The sequence below is a fragment of the Pinus tabuliformis genome, chromosome 5_2, assembly GCF_031772625.1.
Source record: "Pinus tabuliformis cultivar Carrire ecotype Pingquan chromosome 5_2, CPIR1, whole genome shotgun sequence".
Taxonomy (NCBI): Eukaryota; Viridiplantae; Streptophyta; class Pinopsida; order Pinales; family Pinaceae; genus Pinus; species Pinus tabuliformis.
This window is the reverse complement of record NC_142306.1, coordinates 452,901,857-452,925,965: the sequence shown is the minus strand read 5'-3', so window position 1 is coordinate 452,925,965 and position 24,109 is coordinate 452,901,857. Positions and strand designations below refer to the sequence as shown.

The following is a 24,109-nucleotide window of genomic DNA, read 5'->3' as shown; positions in this document are numbered from 1 at the left end:
ATCCATATTAAGTCTCAAAGAAAAAATATGCTTACTGGTTGGTTATGTGGACAGACTGGACATACTGCAAACAAATGTCATCAAGGAAGAGAGTTAAGGGAAAATAGAGGCAAAAAGAGACAAGAATATGCCTCTAGAAGACCTAGAACCCACTTCAAGTAAGAAGTACACTTGATGAAGCAAAATTGTTGCAATTCATCAGAATCATCTTATTCGAGTTTATCTAAGTTTGAACATAGTGAAGAATAGGTAAATGTCCAACAGTGAAATTGCACAGATACTGATGAGTGCAGCTGAAACCCTTATGAGATAGACTCAGACTTTAGCTCAAAAACAGAAGTAGAAAAGGCACCAGACAAAGAGAAAGTGTGTATGGCACACACTATTGATGATGATGAATCAAAAGTTCTAGCAGACATCAAGATGCTTGTAGAAGGAGAAATGAAAGAAACACTTCTAGAATTTTTTTGCAAATCAAACACAAAGATCTTGGTAATACCTCAGAAGGTAATATTTCTAAAGCATTGCTTGTTGGCGCTTCTTATGAGAAAAACACAAAATGTTTTCAAAGAAACCAACAACATACAAAATCAAGGTCTTTAACTCTAAGAGAAGCCAGTCATGAGATTCATCATTTAAAAAAGGAAATAGTTGAGCTGAAAGCAAAAATCTCTCAGATAGAAAAGGGAAAATGGAAAGAACCAGCAGAAAATCTTAATGTCAAGATATTTGAAAATATGAAAAGTAGTGGCATAGGGTTTGGAAATATGAAGATCATGACCATTCAGTGTCAACAACACCATGTACTATTAAATGTCAATATACAAGGAGAAAAATTGACTCTTAGAACATTAATAGATTCGGGTGTAGACACAAATGTTTTAAACAAAAAAGTGATCCCATCCAAATACTAGACACCTGCATATAGGCAAGTCACTGGGGTGGGTACACAGGATTTTCAATATGAAGTCTCGAGTGCAACTCTTTGTTTTTCAAGACATTGTATGAAAACAAAGTTTGCAGTCAGAAATATTTCAATTGACTGTATATTAGGAACTATTTTTCTTGCTATTGTTGAACCACATGGATTGGAAAGATTATAGGATGGCAAAGATGGTTATTTTATATCTATCCATGATAAAAGGTTTCTTACAAACCATCACATTGCCTTTTTATTTCAACACCAAGAATATCCACCATGGTTTAGACTATGCAGGAAGTTAATGTGACAAAAAGAAAAGTAGGAGAATTAAAAGACTTCAAGACCTCTCTCAGAATAAAATAACAACTATAATCCCCAAAGGTATAATAAAAAATATCAGAGGTCGAAGAGCAATTAGAAAAGGATTATTGTTCTGAAAACCCAAATTCTTTCTGGCATAGAAAGAAACACAGAGTTTCATTGCTGTTCAAACAAGAATATGATGGAAAATCATGCAAGATTCGAGCCATACCTATGAACAATGAGTATAGAACTCTATGCCAAAAGGAAATCTCAGATATCTTAAAAAGAAGATTGATCAGAGAATCTAGCAGTCCCCGGAACTGCTACGAGTTCTATGTAAATAAACACTCATAACAGATTAGAGGTGTTCCGACATTAGTCATAAATTACAACCTCTAAATTATGTACTAGCAGATGATACATATCCTATTCCCCAGAAAGGAAGCCTAATAAGCTGAATAGTAGGAGCTAAAGTTTTCTCTCAATTTGATATGAAACCTGGGTTTTGGTAGGTTGTGGTAAAAGAAGAAGATAGATTCAAAACTACCTTCAGAATTCCTGCTGGTCATTATGAGTTGAATGTTATGCCCTTTGGCCTAAAACATGCACCATCCAAATTTTAAAAGGTCATGGACCAGGTTTTCAAGCCATACATTGATTGGCTCATTTTATATATTGATGATGTGCTAATCTTCTCTAAATATGTAGAAGAACATTTCAAACATGTATAGATTTTACACAGGTAGTCAAGAGAAGTGGGCTCATACTCAGCAAGAAGAAAATGGAATTGTTTCAAAAAAAGATCAAATTCATGGGACATACTATTGAAGATGGCCAAATCACATTACAAAAGAATGCACTTGAATTTGCTGATAAATTTCCAGATATGATCACAAATAAAAAACAATTGTAGAGATTCCTAGGCTATTTGAACTATGTCAGCAATTTCTATGAAGGGTGTGCCCATGACAGAAATTTTTTAAATCAAAGATTGAAAAAATATCTAGCGCCTTGTACTTCAGAACATACCAATGCCACTAGAAAAAGAAAATCTAATGTAAAAAATTTACCTATTCTCTACCTTGCAGATGAGGATTTGCCAAAAATTGTAGAAAGTGACGCCAACAACATTGGATGGGGAGGTATTCTCAAGCAAACTAAAGAAGGAGAAGAACAAGTTATACATTTTTCTTCAGGCACATGGAACCAAGTAGAACAAAACTATTCTACAATTGAAAAATAGGTAAAAGTTGCATGGAATTGTATAGACAAATTTGACATCAACCTCATACATAAAAGGTTTCTTCTGAGGACTGATGCTTCTGCTTTAAAGAAAGTGTTAACAAAAGACATCAAAAATCCTGGAGAATCCATGTTTTCTAGATGGCAATCTTTGTTTGCAAATTTTGATTTTGATGTAGAGCATATAAAGGGAGAAAGAAACTATCTCCTAGATTTGTTGAGTCGGGAGTATCTGAAAAAAGAAAATCATATAATGGTTATTGTCACTTAATGGAACCCTAAAACACAATAAGAAGAACTTAGAAATATCCTAGACAACACCTCATGGCCAACCTATGCTGAAAAATGGAAACCCACTTGACAATTAATAAACACAAAAGTTATGGATGCAAATCTATAGCCTCATCAGGACTGACAACACCTTGTACTAGAAAGAAAAATTTACCCTAATTCCAACACTTGGATACATGATATGGTGTATAAGAATTCAATGATGTATTATGATATTGCAGACGAAACATTAAGGGAAAGTTTTCATGATATCAGTTTGATATGGAATGAGGGAAGCAATAGAACAAAAACATTTCATAAATATTGTACTATCAATAGAACCAACTATCTTGAACATCCTGCAATAATAATGTGGCCACAAAAGGATCCGAGAATTGTATTTTGTGACACTGTCTATAATTTCCAAGGCTATAAAGATCTCTGGTGGGATCTCTTATACAGAGAAGAAAGATCAGAAATACATTATACATTATTAATATTTGGACCTCTCTTCATTAAACAGTTACTGTTACAACCAACTTGGTTACAGGAATGGTGGAGATGGAATGGGATAAATAAGACTACTATGGATCCAAGGTACTTTGAAAGAGACTTTCAAAGTGATTTCTAGGAGTGCATGTAGTGTAATGACATGGAGTTTTTTCACCTTCCCTGTAAGACTATTGCATATCTCATAAATTCTTCTGATGATTGCATATTATGCTACTTCATGAGAGGAAATCATCATTGGTTAGTCTTAACCAAATTAAACCATCATATTATCCTTGGGAAACCAATGATTGTCTGAAGGATTTATAAAAAATCATGTGAGACTAGTGGAGCATACCATCCTAATAATGGTCGATTCCCTAGTAAAAATCCATTAGGAACATAACTTAAAAGACTCCAAGGGTTCTTGTGCGCTTCTCCTGAATAGCATCCACAATGTAAAGTAATGTCTTGTCACTTGACTTTGATAGTGATCGATTTTCTTGGAATTTTACGAAAAAATCTGCACATTGTAAATATATTTTCCGTAGGATTTGGAATAATCTCTACTTTGTAAAAATCTTGATTTTTCGAGACTCGAAGCACTTCTATGAATTTTGGTGTGATTTGATCCACATCTTGGAATCTCAGTATGATTGTCTTTTGGTGTGATTTGATCCACATCTTGGAATCTCAATACGATTGTCTTTTGGTGTGATTCGATCCATATCTCAGAATTTGAGTACGATTGTTTGATGTTTGTCCCCTTCTCATCCTATAAAAAGAGAGAAGTAAGGCTCATTGAGTCACTTAGAGTTGGAGAGTCTGAGAGTGAGAGTCTTTTTGTTTGAAGTTTGAGATAATATTTATGCTCTGCATCTACGAACGTCTGTGTTCGATCTCCTTGCATCACGAAGAAAGTCTCTTTTAGAGTTGAGTTTGAAAAGCCTACATATTAGGGCCTAAAAACCCTTGTAAGAACCTAAAGTAGCTGAACTCATTAATTTTAACTCTGTGTTTGTTTCATAAAGTTTAGAGACAGAGTCTGCAAAGGGCTAGGTTGCCTCTGGAGTAAATCTTAATTTAAGGTGTAGCGTCTGGTAAATGCCCATGTAGTCTATCTCTGATTGAAGTTTATCTAAATATTCTAGCACTGTAATTCATCTTTTGAAATCAATAAAAGAGAGAAGTTTTTCAAAATGTTTTGCATGATTTTATGTTCTATTATGCTATTTTAAATATTCTGTGAGAGGAGAGGATAATCTGAGTTTCGCTAGAGGTTCATCGAAGATCGAGGGACATTTTGCTTGTGTTGACAAGAGGTTGTTGAAGAGAATTATTGTGTGAATATCTAGAGGTTCGTGTAAGAGTTCATGTATTCATCACAAAAGACATAGAAATTTCACAATCAGCTTCATTTTCTCCCTATATCACTACATTAACAGTGATATTTTGTATCGGGCTCTTTGTATTATTTAGTTCGTACATTTAATTTTTTAATTCGTACATATTTTTTTAGGTTGAATTTTGTTTTTTGTTTCTAATTTTTAGAGGATGTTAGCGCGTCGCGGCATGCCCGAGACAATCCCTGAAGGTTGCCGTCAACTATTGTGTAAGAATATCTACGTGATCCTGCTATGTACGATTATTTGTGTGCTGATCCACTACGAATGTCTATGTGATCTTGCTGTGTACGATTATTTGTGCAAACGTTAACTGCAAACCACTATGGGCTACTCATAGGATGTTGGTGTTAGTAAAAAACCAAGTTTCTCACCTAACACTTGGCTTGGCATGAACATAATTGTTGTGTTGTGACAAGCCTTATTTCCAAGGCTATACGTTATTTACTACAATGACAGTAGTCGTAACTCTAGCAGCGAATTCATGCAGATATTCATACATACATGAGCATACAAGAAGGGTGGTTGGCCATTAAAGCATCCCACCATACATATGCCCATGGCTTACACTGGGAGACATGAGAGCCCTCCTGTCACGCCCCTACACCTGCGGTAGTCTTCCAACCGCTTGTAGCAAGGTGCGGCACCACCGAACGCATTCTTTTCACCAATACTAACATTCGCGGACTACGCCTACTTTCACATTACCATACTTAGCTTGTGTTTCGCAACTAAGTAAAAGCAATTATCCTTTATACTTAATGAAGCCCATACTCATTCATTATCATCATGCAATTAAACCGAGAACAACAATTGCAACAAGTATAAAGGGGAGGGGCAACTCCCCATAATGTGAGTCTGCTCGACAATATATTATATCAGTTTTCAATAATACAATCATCAAGTATACTTGGCAAAGATCCAAGTCTATACTTAGAATATTTTACAATCAAGGCATAGAACAACCTTTTACAATCATGTGCACCCTTGCACAAAGAGAAGTGCTCACCCGAGCCACTTATACCTCCTTACCAAGTCCTGCACAAATCACCCAAACCTTGGCACGCTTTCCTACACTCCAACCGGCATAAGAAACTCCAATCTGCACTTAGATAATCCTACGCATGAGGTATGCGTAGCCTTTTACCCCTCTTGCGCAGATTTCACCTTTGCCTTATGCACAGATATGAATGTGTGATTCGATGGTCGAATGATGAACAAATGAGCACCAAGCTCCACTCATATATACCATACTTACGTATGTTTTAAGGGGGGTGTACAGCCCCACGGCCGACCCCCTAAACTGCCAACGCACGCCCACAAGTCGCTCCACAAGTCGGCTTTGCAAGGCAGCGTTCAACATCGCATATATATACATATATGCTCAACACTTAGTTGAATTAAGTGTTCATGTTATCGTTGCATTTTTATGTCGCATTTCCTCCGCGCTTTGTCGCATCCGTCGCACATCGTGGTTGAACGCACCCGCGCCCCCGCCCGCGCCCTTGCTCGTGCCTGTGCACGATCGCCCGCCGTCGTCCTGTTGCACGAAGGCCTTACATCCTCCTCCACCTGAAATCGTTGTTGTCCTCGACAACATACCATCCTGGTAGCCATCCACCAAGATCATCATCCATCCGTGATGTGAACTCCTCTTCGCAAGGCAAACATCCTTGCAACATATGTAGAGACTCTTCTCCACTATGTCTCGGCTCAATGACCACTACCACCAATCTCACCATACCAAGGCATGCACCTCCACGGTATGCTCTCCATAAGATGTCATCTCGATCCATATGTCACCATGTGAACCTCGTCATGATACTCCAGCATAATGCCAACACATCCCTGTACACTACGTGTCCCCATGTCTAAACTAGTTGGGTGATCAATCAAACCATACGCCCAATCCATGAGAGTGAACATCCTCATGTCATCATCAGCTGTTCCTCAAACATTTGCCACATCCTTGACTCATCAAGAATCTATCTCCATAGCCCATGCTCAGTTCCATGGAACTCCATCCATCCCATCTGCAACATGTCATGATGCTTGATGCCAAGCCATCCCTGCACCATCAATCATACCTGCTCAAACATGTTTAAGGACTCACTGCCATGAGCAGCTAACAATGAGCCCCATCTTCTTCATCCATCTAAGAAGATGTAGAGGGAGTAGAGCCTGAAGGCTCTCCCTCACTAATCAACTCGATCCACCTATCAGGATCCTCAATCTCCATCCTTTGTAGATAAGCAACCCGGTCTTCCTTCTGGACATCCGGCCTCACATATACCTCCTCATCATCATCATCATCCTCCACCAACTCTAGCCTTCTTGTCAAATCCAAGATGCTATCTGAAAGTGATCTAATGACCAATGACTGCTCCCCAAGCTTTGCCTCAACACTAGACAACCGCTTGTTCATCTTCTCCTTATCCTCCATTTGCATCACTCCCAATTTACAATCAGGCCTTGTCACACCAATGGTTGGCACACCAATGGGTACATCTTCCCTTCCATCATAAATGTAGAGCTTCTTCAAATGTGGAACGATCATAGCATCGAATTGTTTCATGAACTCCATCCCCAATACAGCTTCATAGTCATCAATCCGCACTATAGTGAAGTCCACCTTCCCGGTCCATTCACCAAGTGTAGTGTCCACCCTTTCAGCTATACCAAGAATCTCAATAGGAGGAGAATTCACTGTCTTCATTTGTGCCTTTGCCGGTACAAACTTCAGCCCAATTCGTCTCACAGTATCTTCGCCCATGAAGTTGTGAGAAGCCCCACTATCCACCATAGTGAGCACATCAACACCTCCAACCTTCATTCAAACATACTCCAACTTGTTCCTTTCATGATCCCTTCTAGAGGCCACTTCCGTAGTAGCAGAAGCACCAAGTATCTGCATCATCCCCACAGAAGCATCATCATTCTTTCCATCAGACTGTGCAATAGCAGCCACCTTCGGTTTAGAGGGACAATTCTTCACCATGTGTGGTCCTGCACATATCCAACACTTCAAAGGTTTCTTCGTCTTCGAACCATCATCATCCTTCTTCTTTTCTTTCGGCTTGTCAGACTTCTTTTTCTCATCAGAAGTCTCATCATAACGATCCACCAACCTATCAACCGCAACAAAAGCCTCCTCAAGTTTTCTAATCTTCTGCCTCTTCACCTCATTGCGTGCCCAAGGCTTCAACCCAATAATGAAGTTGAACACCTTGTCCCTTTCCGCCATGTCGGGAAGTTCCAGAGTTGCACTTGCAAACTCTCGCTGGTATGCTTGTAGGCTCCCGGTTTGCTTTATGTACTTAATCTTCGTCCTTGCTTCCCACGTTTCATCCTGAGGACTGAAATGGGTCTGCAAAGCCTTCTTCATGTCATCCCATGAAGTGATGTCATCAGCACTGCCATTGACAATCTGATCCACCCTCCTTCGCCACCACATCTTAGCATCCTTTGTTAAGAATTGAGCAGCCACCTTGACTTGTGTCTCACCATCAGGAAGACTCAACCGTTCCAAGTATTATTCCATGTCCCATAGAAAGTTGCCAAGAGTCTTTGCATTCCTTGTGCCATCATAAGATTCCGGTTCCTTGACTTTCACATGAGGCACTCCTCCACCTGAGTTATGCCTCACGGCCTTCTTCAACACCGCGATCTCATCCTTGGCTTCATCAAGAGATTTGTTTACCCTGTCAAGAGATTCCTTCAAGTTCACGATCTCTGCAAGACCCTGATCCCTTGCTTCTTCAACCTCCTTGACCCTTATCTCAAGTTGTGTACACATAAGATTAGTGTACTCATGCTGCGTTCGAAGCTCATCAAGTTCTTCCCTTAGCTTCGAGCTGGCCTCTTGCTCCTTAGTGAGCAATTCCTCCCTCGTTTCCCAGGAAGACTCCATGGCTTCCATCCTCTGCAGTATTCTTTCCATAAGTGATAAAGTTCCGGCTTCATGGCTAGACCTAACTTGAGACCTGGCTGCCATCCCTAACAGCTTCTTCTTCCTTTGCGATCTAGTCTCCACCATCCAACAGCTTCAATCTTCACGAGCAAACCTTGCTCTGATACCAACTGTCACGATAGTGCAGTGGGATCAGCACTTCATCATCAACCCGAACACGAGAAAACCTTACTCTGATACCAACTGTCACGCCCCTACACCTGCGGTAGTCTTCCAACCGCTTGTAGCAAGGTGCGGCACCACCGAACGTGTTCTTTTCACCAATACTAACATTCGCGGACTACGCCTACTTTCACATTAACATACTTAGCTTGTGTTTCACAACTAAGTAAAAGCAATTATCCTTTATACTTAATGAAGCCCATACTCATTCATTATCATCATGCAATTAAACTGAGAACAACAATTGCAACAAGTATAAAGGGGAGGGGCAACTCCCCGTAATGTGAGTCTGCCCGACAATATATTATATCAGTTTTTCAATAATACAATCATCAAGTATACTTGGCAAAGCTCCAAGTCTATACTTAGAATATTTTACAATCAAGGCATAGAACATCCTTTTACAATCATGTGCACCCTTGCACAAAGAGAAGTGCTCACCCGAGCCACTTATACCTTACCAAGTCCTGCACAAATCACCCGAACCTCGGCACGCTTGCCTACACTCCAACCGGCATAAGAAACTCCAATCTGCACTTAGATAATCCTACGCATGAGGTATGCGTAGCCTTTTACCCCTCTTGCGCAGATTTCACCTTTGCCTTATGCGCAGATATGAATGTGTGATTCGATGGTTGAATGATGAACAAATGAGCACCAAGCTCCACTCATATATACCATACTTACGTATGTTTTAAGGGGGGTGTACAGCCCCAGGACGACCCCCTAAATCTGCCAACGCACGCCCACAAGTCGCTCCACAAGTCAGCGTTGCAAGGCAGCGTTCAACATCGCATATATATACATATACACTCAACACTTAGTTGAATTAAGTGTTCATGTTATTGTCGCATTTTTATGTCGCATTTCCTCCGCGCTTTGTCGCATCCGTCGCACATCGTGGTTGAACGCACCCGCGCACCCGCCTGCGCCCGTGCACGATCGCCCGCCATCGCCGTGTTGCACGAAGGCCTTACACCTCCAATAGCGATGTGTGAGGAAGCTAGATCCGTCACTGCCACCAGACCCCCTTTCAGAGGGATGTGTGCAGAATTTCCAGCTGCCTCCATCACTGCTACCAGACCATAGGAATAGGAATATGAGGGTATATGATACAATGTAAGCATTGATGACAAGCTCATTTGAATTTGATAACCCCGCTGGAAAGTTGAAATTTGAATTTATATAACTACTTTGCCCATGTTGTTTTAGCAGTTGTTGTGTTCATGCGCTCAACTACCGAAGGCCATTTTGGTGGTGGACGTTTCTGCAGCTTGCAAACGCCTAGGCTTCACTGAGAAGGTTTTTAAGTGTAATGAATGGGAAGGGAAGAAGTGGCGAGAAACAGAGCGAGTTGTGCGGGACAAGAGGAGGATTCTTGGAAATAAGGGTTGCGCTTCAGAATTTTGTCATAAGAAGAGAGAAAGAGATGAGTGTTTGAATGATGCAAAAATAATCAAAGGTGGACGGTTGTTTCATGATAGTTATCCATTGGCGTTGCCAGAGAAGATCGATAATATGGATGCTACTCCTGAAGAACCCGATGTTGTTATTCCACTCAAGGACAAGAGGCTGAACGGATTTGTCAAATTTTTTGAAGGTGAAGGTGGATTGATTGGTGGGACGTTGTTGTTAATGAGAAGGGTTGTACTGAGTTGGGTTCAATGAAACATAGTGAATTAACAGACAATTATTCTGAAGCGATCTCAATTTTTGACACACTAGGAGACGTGCATTCAGAAGGAAATTGACATGTTATGATGATTTTCTTGTAAAAATCTTAACTGACAGCCCAAATATCATCAATACCGAATATTTCACAAACAGAACTTTATGTGAGATGACATAACTTGATCAACAGCGGAAGATGTAATGGCTGCCATCTACTTTGATCTGACTCCTGACTGTTCCTCTTCTTCAGAATTCGGTTTCTCTCCTCTTGCCCTCACTTTCTTTATGTGCTTCTCGATGGAGAAGAATGCAACTCTTGTGTGTGGGAGAGAGAGGACCCAATCCTTTATATATTATTTAACTCTAATCTGGTACGTCCATCATATACCAATTCAACGCTTAAGATCTAATGCTTTAGATTAGAAACTGCTTTAGGATAAAATCTAAATGCTTTAAGATTAGATCGGGTCACATTAAGATTAGAAACTGCTTTAACGTTAAAAAGCAATGAGCCTTTTGCTGTTTCTAATAGCAGTTTCTAACATTCTCCCACTTGACCCGACTATTCATAATATTAAGTGTTGAACATCATACTATGATAAATTGCTGAGAGTTATGGCGGTTGTGCACTATTAATTCAATGCATTCCCTTCCATATACTACAATACCAGCAATCCATCAATTCATACTCATAATTTATATAAAATAGCATAATGGTCCACATAATGTCTTATATCATAATGATTAAACATAATATCTTTATAAGACTCTTTCTTGTTTAAAATTACATAAAATACGTATTACTACATTAAAACAAGAAACACATGATTGTATATCAGAAACACATAAAAGAGCTCAGAATGTCACACATCAATTATCATTAATACAACCAAGACCCATTCTTTGAACATGTTCCTTAAATTGTCTTGGTTGTAACCCTTTCGTCAAAGGGTCTGTAATCATAAGTTCTATCCTGATGTGCATGATTGACATTCTTTGTTTCTGAACCTCATCTTTCACAACAAGATACTTCAGTTCCATATGTTTGGCACCTTTAGAGTACTTGTCGTTCTTTGAGAAAAATACTGCTGCAGAGTTATCACAATAAATTTTCAGCGGCTTGCTAATGGTGTCGACAACCGCAAGTCCTGAAATAAAGTTCCGCAACCATAATGCATGAATTGTGGCTTCAAAATATGCCACAAATTCTGCCTCCATAGTGGATGAAGCAACGATAGTCTGTTTCGCACTTTTTCATGATATGGCACCTTGAGCAAACATAAACAGGTAACCAAAAGTCAATTTTCTAGTATCGATGCATCCAGCAAAATCTGAATCGCTATATCCAATCACTTCCGATTCATTGGATGAGCATGTAATCTTTCATTGAGAGAAATTCCTTAGTCTCATGCAATATACTTAAATTATTTGCAGCAAGCAAGACGTCATCAACATAAAGGACTAGATAAATAAACTTGCTCCCACTGATATTTCGGTATATACAGTGATCAACCGTATTTTCCTTAAAACCAAAAGATGTAATAATGGCATTGAACTTAATATACCACTGCCGGGATGCTTGTTTAAGCCCATATATTGACTTCTTAAGTTTACACACCAATTGTTCTTTACTTTCTACAGAAAAACCCTCAGGTTGATCCATATAAACATCCTCATCAAGATCTCCATTCAGAAAAGTTGTTTTCACATCCATTTGATGCAACTCCAAATCATAATGAGCTACTAATGTCATTATTATTCTTAGTGAGTCCTTTTTCGAAACAGGAGAAAATGTCTCCTTGTAATCAACACCATCTTTCTGAGTGTAACCCTTAGCAACAAGTCTAGCTTTATACCGTTTGATATTACCACTAGAGTCGTGTTTGGTTTTAAAAACCCATTTGCATCCGACTCTTTTACAGCCATGTGGTAACTCAACGAGATCCCAAAATTCATTCTGTTGCATGGATTTCAGTTCTTCTTTCATGGCATTAATCCATTCCTTTGACTCTTTACTTTCTACAGCATGTGAAAACGAAACTGGATCCTTATTGATTCCAATATCATAATCTGATTCTTGCATATAAACCACATAATCATTAGAAATAGCTGACCTACGATTTCTTTGAGGTCTTCTTAATGCTACTTGTTGTGGTTCATGCATATCAGCATTATGTAAGTCATTTCCTTCAGGAAGTACTTCTTCATTTATATGTTGTTCATTATCATCATGTTGTTATACAACAGCTGGAACAACATTTGGAGTAATAGTAGATGGAGGAACTATTCTAGGTAATGAAACATTTACCCTTGTTTCCTTTATTTCTACTATTTCTCTTCTAGTACTCCCACTGACTTCACCATTCTCAATGAATCTTGCATTACCAGTTTCTAATTGCCTCTCAACTTCATTTACAAGCGTCTCAAGGACATTCACAAATATCAGTGTGTATTAGTTCAAGAAGTTGGCTGCTTCTAGTGGCTCCTTTCTTATTATGTTATTATGTTTGGTTTGTTTACCTTTAATACAATCCACACATAATTCTAGATCACTAAAGTCCAAATTTGACAAAATTTCATTACTTACTAATCTCATACCTAGTCGTTTATGCCACAAGAAAGCAGAATTTTCATTCAACATGCTACGTTTTCATCCAACATTATTTACTACATTCAACAAGGAATTCGCATAAGTGTCATTCAGTTTCAATTTATATAAACCATCAATTAGAATACCAGAACCAACATTATCAGCATTCTTATATAAATCGAAACAACCAAAACCAATCATACATCTAAAACCAGAAATATCCAATTTACTTGCGGAAATAAGGTTTCTAGATAATGAAGGTACATAAAGGGTACTGTATAAGTTTAATACATATCCACTTTCTAGAATTAGACGATAAGTCTCTTTTTACAGATACGACATTGAACACTCTTTAGTTCCTTCTTTTCCTCATCCTGCCCATTCTTAGCAGGTGCCTTTTCCTTCTTGAAATGACTTGATTTTCCTTTCTTTTCTTTACCAGCTTTATTACTCACAAAACTTACTGAGTGATTCACTTGATTTTTCAAACGTCCTTCTTCCTGAACAAGACTACTGGCCAATTCATTAACATTCCACTTATCCTTTATAGTGTTATAGTTAATCTGAAAAGGTCCATATTCAGAAGGTAGTGAGTTCAGGATGAACTTGACAAGAAAAGAATCCTCTACTGTAAGTCCCAGGGAGTTTAACCTTGCTGCAATATTAGTCATCTCTATAATGTGTTCTTGCATAGTTCGCGACCCATCAAACTTCATGGTCGTGAGTTCTGCCATAAGAGTACCAGCGAGTGACTTATCAGCTGAACGAAAATGCTCTTCCACAGACTGCATATATTCCTTAGCACTTTCTGTTTGTGGAATTGTTGACTTGATGTTGTTAGCAACAGTCATCTTAATAAACATAAGGCTCAATCTGTTACTGCGTTCCCATGCTTTATGGTGTGATTTTTCTGCCTCAGTACTATCTCTTGTAAGAGCAGCAGGCTTATCCACAAGGAGTGCCAAGTCAAGATCCTGAATACCTAAATGGAAATTGACTTGTTCTTTCCATTCAGAAAAATTAACACCAGTGAACAATGTAACAGATGAAGCATGTGTATTCATGGTAACTCCTGCAAATAAAAATTGAAATATCTATAAGCTCATAACTAACGCGATTCAGATGTAGACATAATAGTATAATATAGCACTCCTTTGGGTAGATACTATCTTATACTTAACATAATCAAATACCAAAACATAAGCAGGTAATAAATATATTCAATCAAATAGAACTGACATCTTTGGATGATCAATATTTATTTAATCAAAATATCTATTAAACCTCATCATGTCAACTAGTTATAGAACAAGACTTTCCTTTGGGTAAGTTCTCAGGTTCTATCATTAGTGACGCCAGTTTTAATTGGTATTTTTATAACTGGCAATTTCTATCAATAATCATTATGTCACTTATGCACTAAATGATTATTCTGATTTTGACCACTTTGGTGATTAACAAAATCATAAATCTCATGTGCATAAATGATTTATAACACATACCTTATGCAAAACAACATTCTGATTTTGACCACTTTGGTGATTAACAAAATCATAAATCTCATGTGCATAAATAATTTATAACACATACCTTATGCAAAACAATCAGTCATAGAGCAATTACTTTTATGCCCAAATTTCAAACGATTATTTTGTACCAGTAAACTTTAATCGTGCAAAGCCAAAACAGTAAATGATGCATGAAACTTAACCCAATTGAAACCCCTTTATTTCATACTTCAAATATTCAGATCATGCATTTCTGAAAACTTACGCTTACCATTAATTCTTTTTGGCATTGAAACCATGCATGCACAGACAATTAAAGAATGCACACTTTCAAATATTTGTCCCTGCTACGCGTCACATTATTTTTCCCTTCATTAATTTGTAAACACTGCAAAACTATAATGCAAGCATACACTTTCATGTAAAGTCAACGTTTCATCATCAAAACTCTTCAAATATTTAATCCTTCATGATCAAAATAAATGTGTCAATAATTTCAATCTGGATTGAAGGGAAGACGTCGTTTTCACAATATTGTTCACGCATGCATGTAAATGAGACAAGCAATTGTTCGGGAATAGGGATGTGGTCTTTAAATGCAATATTACAGCATAATACTCATTTGAACATGAATGTAAATTCCGAACAAGCAACGAAGAGTATGCATGTCCTACGTGCAAATAAAGGTCTCCAGCTAATAATTCAAATGCGTCCATAGGAGTCAAGGCAGGAAGATAGCCTTTGAAATGGTATTAACAAGCTCCTACGAATACCATGATGATGGGAAGAGTACCATGACATGAACGCATATCTAGTTAAACAATGTAAACAACAGATAATGCCTAGACCACAAGCGCCAAAGCCCTTCGCGAGCAACAGGCTGTTCATCAGCTGCAAGTCGCTGCAGCAGCTGAACGCTAACTTCGCCTGGACTTATGAGCCCAGAAATGGGTCCATTCGCATGCATTGTACATAACCCGATGGGATTTTCATTTAATATTGGTGCCTAGCTGATTCGGGCTTGCCAATGATTCTGGCCACACTTTTGCTGGCATCCTTGAGGATATCCGAGCTGACCACGCTATCCACCGGCACATTGGTACTCAAATTGAGTGTAGGCATTGTCAATTCGAATCGATTCACGATTTTGCGGAGACTAACCCTGGATTGTTTATACTTCCCCTGTTTATTTCAACTGCCCTCTCGACTACTAAGTCTCGTGGCGGAGTGAGGGCGCGACATGAGGTGTGAATGATTTAATAGGGTATTAAAATTCATCCCATCTTAAACCTTATCTTGGAATTAATAATCTTGACCATCCACTCATACTGTAATGAGCTGTAAGCAAAAAAGTTCGTCCACGTGCTTCCCTTCCCTCTATGGCATTCCAGAGGCTCGCCAGGAGTGGGAAAAAGAGATTATGAAACACAAAACTACACTCCGTTACATTTGCTATGTGTTATTTTTTGTTTCGTGATCATTTCATGAAACCCCCACAATTTCCCGAAGGCTCAATCACATGAGTAAAGCACAGAACAGATCAATTGCAATCATAGGAAATATTCAGTTATTGATTGCAACTCTGATACCAAATGTAAAAATCTTAACTGACAGCCCAAATATCATCAATACTGAATGTTTCACAAACAGAACTTTATGTGAGATGCCATACCTTGATCAACAGCGGAAGATGTAATGGCTGCCATCTACTTTGATCTGACTCCTGACTGTTCCTCTTCTTCAGAATTCGGTTTCTCTCCTCTTGCCCTCACTTTCTTTATGTGCTTCTTGATGGAGAAGAATGCAACTCTTGTGTGTGGGAGAGAGAGGACCCAATCCTTTATATATTATTTAACTCTAATCTGGTACATCCATCATATACCAATTCAACGCTTAAGATCTAATGCTTTAGATTAGAAACTGCTTTAGGATAAAATCTAAATGCTTTAAGATTAGATCGGGTCACGTTAAGATTAGAAACTGCTTTAACGTTAAAAAGCAATGAGCCTTTTGCTGTTTCTAATAGCAGTTTCTAACAGTTCTGGCATATCTCAGTTTCTTTGTTGACAAAACTGTTGGTAAACTTGGCATCTCCTTGAACTTTTTCGATGGGTATTCAAAAGATAATATGTATTCGGATCCCATGTATGGTTCTGTTGAGACTCCCGCGGTTTTCTATGGATCTCTGTGGCAAGATGATATTTGGCCGTTGAATGAAACTCCAGTATATCAAAATGGTTTTGAACAGTCGCGACAAGAAGGATTTGGAATTAATGCATCAGAGTTTCATGACATTTGGAACGATTTTAAATAAATCCCTACAATTATGAGTTCCACTCTGGAGGAAGGACTGCAATTGGGAAGAAAATTTGCCTTAGTTTGTAAGCAGAAAACATGATCTCATTGAAGCTTTATTCAGAGTCTTTCCACTGAAGAATCATAGGTGTGAAGAGTGTCATGTAACACATAACTCAAAACTTTAATTTAAGCTTCGAAGGCCTCATTCATTTTTCAAATAATAATTTTATGTTATTAAAGGCTAAACCTTCATTTTCCTTTACTTCTAGTTATATGTGTTTTTTTCATTTTTTAATATTATTGAACTGATAAAAAATTAGATAATATTAAAACTTGATACATTGGAATATGTTCAATTGAAAATAAATACCAACAATAGCAACAATTTTTTTTGGTTAAGTTTATCGAGTTAGATAGGTTGGAATGTTAAATCTGATCAATTTTTGATTCATCTTTACGATTTATTTTATCTTAAAGGTTCATCTAATAAGAAGATATATAAAAACAAAATTGTTATTGTTATGCAATATATTAAATCATAGTTGTGGTAAATTTCAAGGTGAAATAGAAAAATTATAAATTAATTGAAACAATCAAACGAGTATAGAAATATCAATAGTGCAGAGCTATTCCTTATAATTGCTAGTTCTTCTACCCTATTCTAATAATGATTTCTATATTTTAATATAAACATTAAATTTATAAAAATAAAATAAAATAAAAAATCGAAATATTATATCTTAAATTTTTTAACCTTTTAGTTTTTTAATTAAATTAAAAATATTTTGTTAATAATTAATAAACAGTTAAATTGATTTTTACTTTCAAATCTACTTAATAAGTTTAAAATTAATAATTGAAAAACAATAACAATAATTAAATTAACTTTATATACTATATTAAAAATACTTATATTATTCATTAAAGATAATAATTAATGGTTCATCTGATATTAAATATATTATAAAAAACACTAAGTATTATGGCATCTATAGCCTAATTTTTTAAGAAAAAATATTTCCCTCAAGAAAATAATTAGACTTTTCCATCAAAGAATAAACATCCAAACATAACAGAATGAAATCATATAAACATCCGAACATAACATAATGAAATCATATAAACATCCAATTCTATTAAATTTAAACTTTCTTTTTGTGATTAATTCAAAAAATCATATAATAGAATGAAAAGATTCGATAAAAAAATTATATAGTAGAGTTATTTTGATAATAACGGTCAAATAAAATCCAAGCTATAAAACAGTGAGACTTCTCCTTCGGCGATTATTTTGTCTTGGGAAATTTTCCTACAAATACGCTGAAATTTTGTATGGGAAAGTATTTTCTCACAAATACACTAAGATTGTTTGGGAAATTAATGAAAAGCTTATGTGAGAAAAAACCAGAGAAAAACTTGAACAGGGGAAATTTCATGCAGAAGCTAGTCCTTGGGCAACAACAAAGGCCATATAAGGGTGTGATAACTCGCACAAATTCATCCGTGAGTATTGTGTCCTCCACCGAGTCTATTTCGGTCGAGATCTATTCGTTATCACATGATTTGACATGGGAAATAACTAAGAGCATTTTCTCTTTGGTTTAAAATCACTTTTATTCTTGGGAAGTGGGGATATTGTATTGAGGAGTGTACCCTCCTTTGTTTCCAACTCACCAACCTTTAATATCCACGTATTATATTTTTGGAAAATTCTTAAAAGCCACTCTTCTGTAACGATCGTCCCTTGCATTGGTTATGAGTCAGTCGTGCCATCCAATTCCTAATAATAATTAAACACTTCTTGGGGTTTGAACCCCCCAGGTGCGAACCCTGCTCATCAGTGTTCATCCACATCTAATCACATCCCTTCAAATCCAGCTCAGCTATGTTGGCATATTCATCCTTAATTTGTCTTAATTAGACCTCCTCCCATTCAAAATCCCCTTGGACTACCATCTCCTTTGCCCCTTCATTTTCCAGCCTATCTGTCAGTTTGTTAACGGTTCAACGAACCAAGCAAAACTCCAAGTTCCACATGTGAGCCAAGTGTCTGTGAATATTTTGTATGCTATGGCTTAGGCACTAGTTCTTTGTCACTTTCCCTAAGCTGGAGCCACACTGTATCCTTTTAGCTACCTTGATTGCCTAAGTGGAGTCGTCCTCTATTATGTAGTGATGGAAATTGGATTTTATCAACAAGTTTAGCCCTTGTTCTAGAGCCAAGAATTTCAATGTATTGTTCATCGTCGTGCCTAGATTCAAGTAGTAAATTTATAGGATTTTACTAGTGTTGTCCCATAACACCCCTCCTGTACCAGTATAAACTGAGCTTCCCTTCGAGGTTCCATTGAAGTTTAACTTTAGAAAACCTGTCACCAAAGGTGTCCAACATGTTTCCGATCCATTCACTCTTGGTTCCTTTCTCCTATGCAGTGGAGGTTGGATTCCTTTTAGACCTCGGTTTTCCAGGATTCAACTTTCTATTGTTGTAGGACTATTATTTTCATTTCACACCCGATAACTTAGGATTATATCCTGTATTGGTGTAGGATTTGGGAGATCAATGAGGAAGCCAAGGAAGATTTGGCCTAGAATATCCGTCAATTTCTCTCTTTTTAAGCTACCTAGATCACAAAACTAGGACTCAGGCTCCTAGCAAGATTAACCCCTTCATCTTTCAGTGTTTCTCCTCTCCAATTGTTTAAAGTTTCCTAGATATTGTCTCTTTGTCTATTTGTCTGCTAAAAGACTTTAGAAACCCAGTTCCATAGTGTAGTTGTGTATTCATAGCTATTTAGAATATGGTTGATAGTTTCATCTTTCTTTTGGCATAGGCTATAATGTGAAGGTCCTAAGAAGCCCCTGCAAGAGAGATTTTTCTAAGTAAGGAATTTTCTATGCATCACCAACCAAATGAACATTTTGATTTTTGTCCATTGTTGAGATGACCAAATTTTGTTTTAGTTCGGTTGTAACAGCTCCAGGTTAAAAGTTCATGTAGTAAAATTAATAAAGGAAAAATAAGACCAAGGTCATGGGACACTTATTCCAAGCTGAATGTTGGGAAAAACATCCTAGTGGGGTGTTCATTTCTATTTATTATGGCTAAAAAAATTGGCAAAGGAAATGACAAAGGATTTGGAAAGGCAAGAGGCATTATTGGTCATTTATTTTTGAAAATAAAGGAAATTAGGAGAAAAGGAAGGTGAAAGGTCATCGGTTTCATGTGAGGACAAAATTGAAGGAAAATAGAGAAAAAAATGAAGAAATTAGATGCATCAATGATAAAAAGGATTATGAGGATCAGTGCACATATTTTTGTCAATTGAGTTTTGGAGTTAGTCTCAAAGAGGAGAACAACACCCAGCAGAGAAGGAAAGCAAAGGAAAGTAAGGATCAAGCTAGGAAAGGTTGAAACATATAGCTTCAGCATGAATATTTGCAGGTAGCAGATTGCATGCATGATTTCCTAGTTGGTTTTGGCATGCATGGAATATAAAAAGGTTTGTATCTTAGTTTCTTTGTTGTCTGTGGCATGGATTTTGTCGAGTTTTGACAGTGGTTTTAGCCTTTCCTTACCATTTCCGGATATCCATGTTGTGATGGGATACTTTCTGGGTTGAGTTTTCGATTGCCGGGAAGTTTTGGATCCAGGTGAGGTGTTCTCAGGAAAATCCTAAGGGTTGGGGGTGGAGATGGTTTTCTATGGGAAGCCCTCAACATGATACAGGAAAATTCCTCAAGTGATGGTGAAGCAATTCTAAGGCATCCAAGCTCGATTTGGTTTTGTGAGATCACGTATGGTGAGGGTGGGGGTCATTTAACCTATGGATTACCTTAGTTTTTTATGGATTGGCTTATCCCACGAGATCCCACACTCATGCTTGGAATATGGCACAATGGTGATTGGGTGATTGGTGATACTCTTCAACATCTTGCTAGGGACTTTGTCATAAACCCTAGAATACTTCATAACAACTTTCATTACATCTAGGGTTTCAATGTTTTTTCCAAAGGTATGACATACCCTCCTACAACATAAACCCTAGAAACAATTCAAACAAATATAGATCTACAAGGCATCTAACAACTTTCAAAATTCATATGTTAAACTTTCCACTAGGGTTTTATACAAATCCTAGATTTCATACAAGAGTACTAATCAATCAAAACCAATCACAACTTAGCCATCAACATGAAAAAATTCCACAAGGGTTAGTTGTAATTCCTAGATTTTCAATCAACCATCAGTCACAACTAAAACTCAGATTTTGACAATCTTACACAAATCTCAAATTATCACATTGTCATGAGAGATTTTTACTACGACTAAGGTTTCACTCCAAAAGCCTAGAATTTCATTTCACAATCGTAACAATCATTATATAAATAGATCTTAGATTTTTATATCACACGCACTAAAGAATTTAACTACTACTAAGGTTTAGCTACAAAACCATAGATTGCCAAATATCATCATCCTATAATCTTAGACAAGGACTTATATTAAACCCTAAGGCTTATGACAATCAATAATTAGGTCAACACAGATATCTAGGAATTTTTTATCATGCATAATCATATCATATGTTAGACAAAATTAATACATTAGACATATATTGACCTAGACCAAGCTAGGGTTTCGACCAAATGTAAACATATATATACCTACGGCTTCATTCATAGGGTCTTATTTTGAACACATAAAAAAGGTTTTTCTTATACTCTCAACCAAACCCTAAATATATAGGGTTTCATAACTTAGCAAAGCAAACCTTATTATTCCAAAATTTCAAATGTTTAAGATCTTAGAAAAACATCATTCAACCCTAACAAGTCAATATTTCCTGATCATACCAAAATACCAAACATGACATCATCAACAAGAACTTCAAATAGAATTTCACAATAACCTTAAGTAGGTTGGGGTTACACACATTGTGAGCATACCCTTCAGTTAGGGTTTTACAAAGAATGTGTCTAGGGTTCTATAAAATCAGTTAAGAATATGTGTGGGGCAGATTTATCAATTGATGAATCACCCAGAACAATAATAAATATCATTTAATATAGCTAGACACAACAATGTTAGTAATAGATTTTCAAATGAATAAATTTTTATTATAAATAAGTCAATGTTTTAAAGCATACCTTTGTTCTTTGAAAAAACCTTATATTGAGAGGTCCTCTTTCATACTCCTTGAGAATATAGCTGATGTTTTCCTAATCAAGACAATAGAGGGAAAATGATGATTAGTATTTAATATAATCAAAACTAAATGAGTACATGACACCAAAACTGAAATGAAATGTGATACCTTTCTTTAGGATTTGTTGGGGGCTCCCTCTAAAGCTTAAGGAATACCTATAAACTTATAAAACAAAAGAAAAATCCTTTTCCAAAAACATGTTAAAACGTATAAATTTTAAACATAAAAAATGAAAAATAGAATATCTAAAAGAAAAGGAATTAATAGTTTAAATCCCTTATATCATATTCTTCAGGTTTGACTTTCTTTGGGTCTCCTTCTTCAACAATGTTTAACATGATCTCTTTCTCTCTTCATGTTTCTTGGATTTTCGGGAAAGTCACTTCCGTAGTGACCCTTCTTATTACATTGATAACATTCTACCTTGGACATGTCTACTTTCTTCCTTGGTCTTTTCGGTTTATTTCCTTTGTGTTGAGAAGTGTAGGCATTTTATACTCCTTCAGGATCAGAAACTAGAGAGATTCTCAATTCTTCTTGACTGTAGGTAGTCCATAGTTCTTCAAAAGTGGGAGCTTCCTTCCAACTATTAATTCCTGCAAAAAATGCACCCCAAGTAGGTGGCAATCCTAATAGAGCAGTGATCATGAGTTCTTTGTCTCGAACAAATTCATCAATAGCCAAAAGATCATCTATGATTCTTTCTATATTCATGAAGAGTGAAGCCACTGTATCTTCCTTAGTCATCTTTATGTTCCTTAGTTCATTCTTCAAGCTTTCCAGTTGACCAATGTTCTTAATAGTGAATAACTTTGACAAGGCGTCATACATTTCCTAAGCACGATTGATGTTCGCTATAAATGGGACAAGATTTTCCTTTTTCCTTCTACCATTAGATTCATGGCCACCAATTCTAATTCTATCAACTTTACTTGGTTAGTATCACTCAAGTCATCTGTAGGCTTCTTAACTTTTCCTTTGACCAACTTAAGTACTTTGCTCTTTTCAAGTATGATGTCAATCCTCTTCTTCCAAGACCTATAGTTTGAGGCTCCTTAAAGTTTTTTATCTCCATTTATTGTGTTAGACATATTCCTTGATTATAGTGGACTTATTTCCTAAAATAACCCTTTTGAATGGCTCCTTGATCAAGTGCTTGAGACTGCCTTTTTCTTTCTTTCTTCACCAAAGCTCTAACACCATGTAAGAAAATAAAAAAGGTAGAAATATTTTCTTATACTTGGCAATAATTAATTGTGATGATCTTGAATTCTTATTAGGTTTTATTTATATCTTCTTTATTTTAGTTCATAAAGAAATTACCAAAGCAAAAGCATATCAAACAATGGACACTAGATATAGGCACTATGCCAGGGAAAAACCCCCCTCAAGGGGAAAACCTAGTCAAAATTCTCTTCCTTTCAATAGTATTGTTTGAGACTCTTCACCCTAGACAAAGAAAAAACCTTCCCTCCACACCAAGTCAGCCTCCCACATCTTTGACCTCTCTTCCAAAAATTTCAACTATGTAGCAACTTCTAGCATCAGGCATCTTCTGGAATTAATGAAACTTGGAAGAATTTGATCTCCCAAACTGGGGCACAAAACAAAGAGAGAGAGAGGCACCAAAATTTCATTTTCCTTCTCCTCCTTAGACTCCACCCAAATCACACTTCCTTTGGCTTCCTTAAAAACACTTCGCAATTCTTAGGTTTCCTAAGAGATATCAAACTTTCTTGACATGAGATGCTCCAAATGAATACGAATTGCTTCTATTTATAGGCTTAAAGGGAGGTCGAATTGATGTCCTTAGGCTAACTTAATCTCTTCTAGGCCGACTTGATGTGGAGGATACATAAATTATATTTGACTCAATACGAAACCTTTTTACATGATTCAAAATCCCAAGAAGGGTCTCTTTAAAAGTACAATGACTCTATTGACTCAGAATAAATCCTATAAGTCCTCAATGGGGACTTTGAGCTAAAGAATGTTGACCCAAGTATGAAACCCATGCTTTAATAAGTCACAATAATAACAATTGTTATTATTTTCTTTATTCTTTTGAAAA

General features: G+C 36.9%; 1 pseudogene; it reads left to right on the top strand.

The window, feature by feature from the left end:
* Positions 1–9,860: 9,860 nt before the first annotated feature.
* LOC149159630 (uncharacterized) lies at positions 9,861–16,844 on the top strand (annotated as a pseudogene).
* The last annotated feature ends 7,265 nt before the right edge of the window (positions 16,845–24,109 follow it).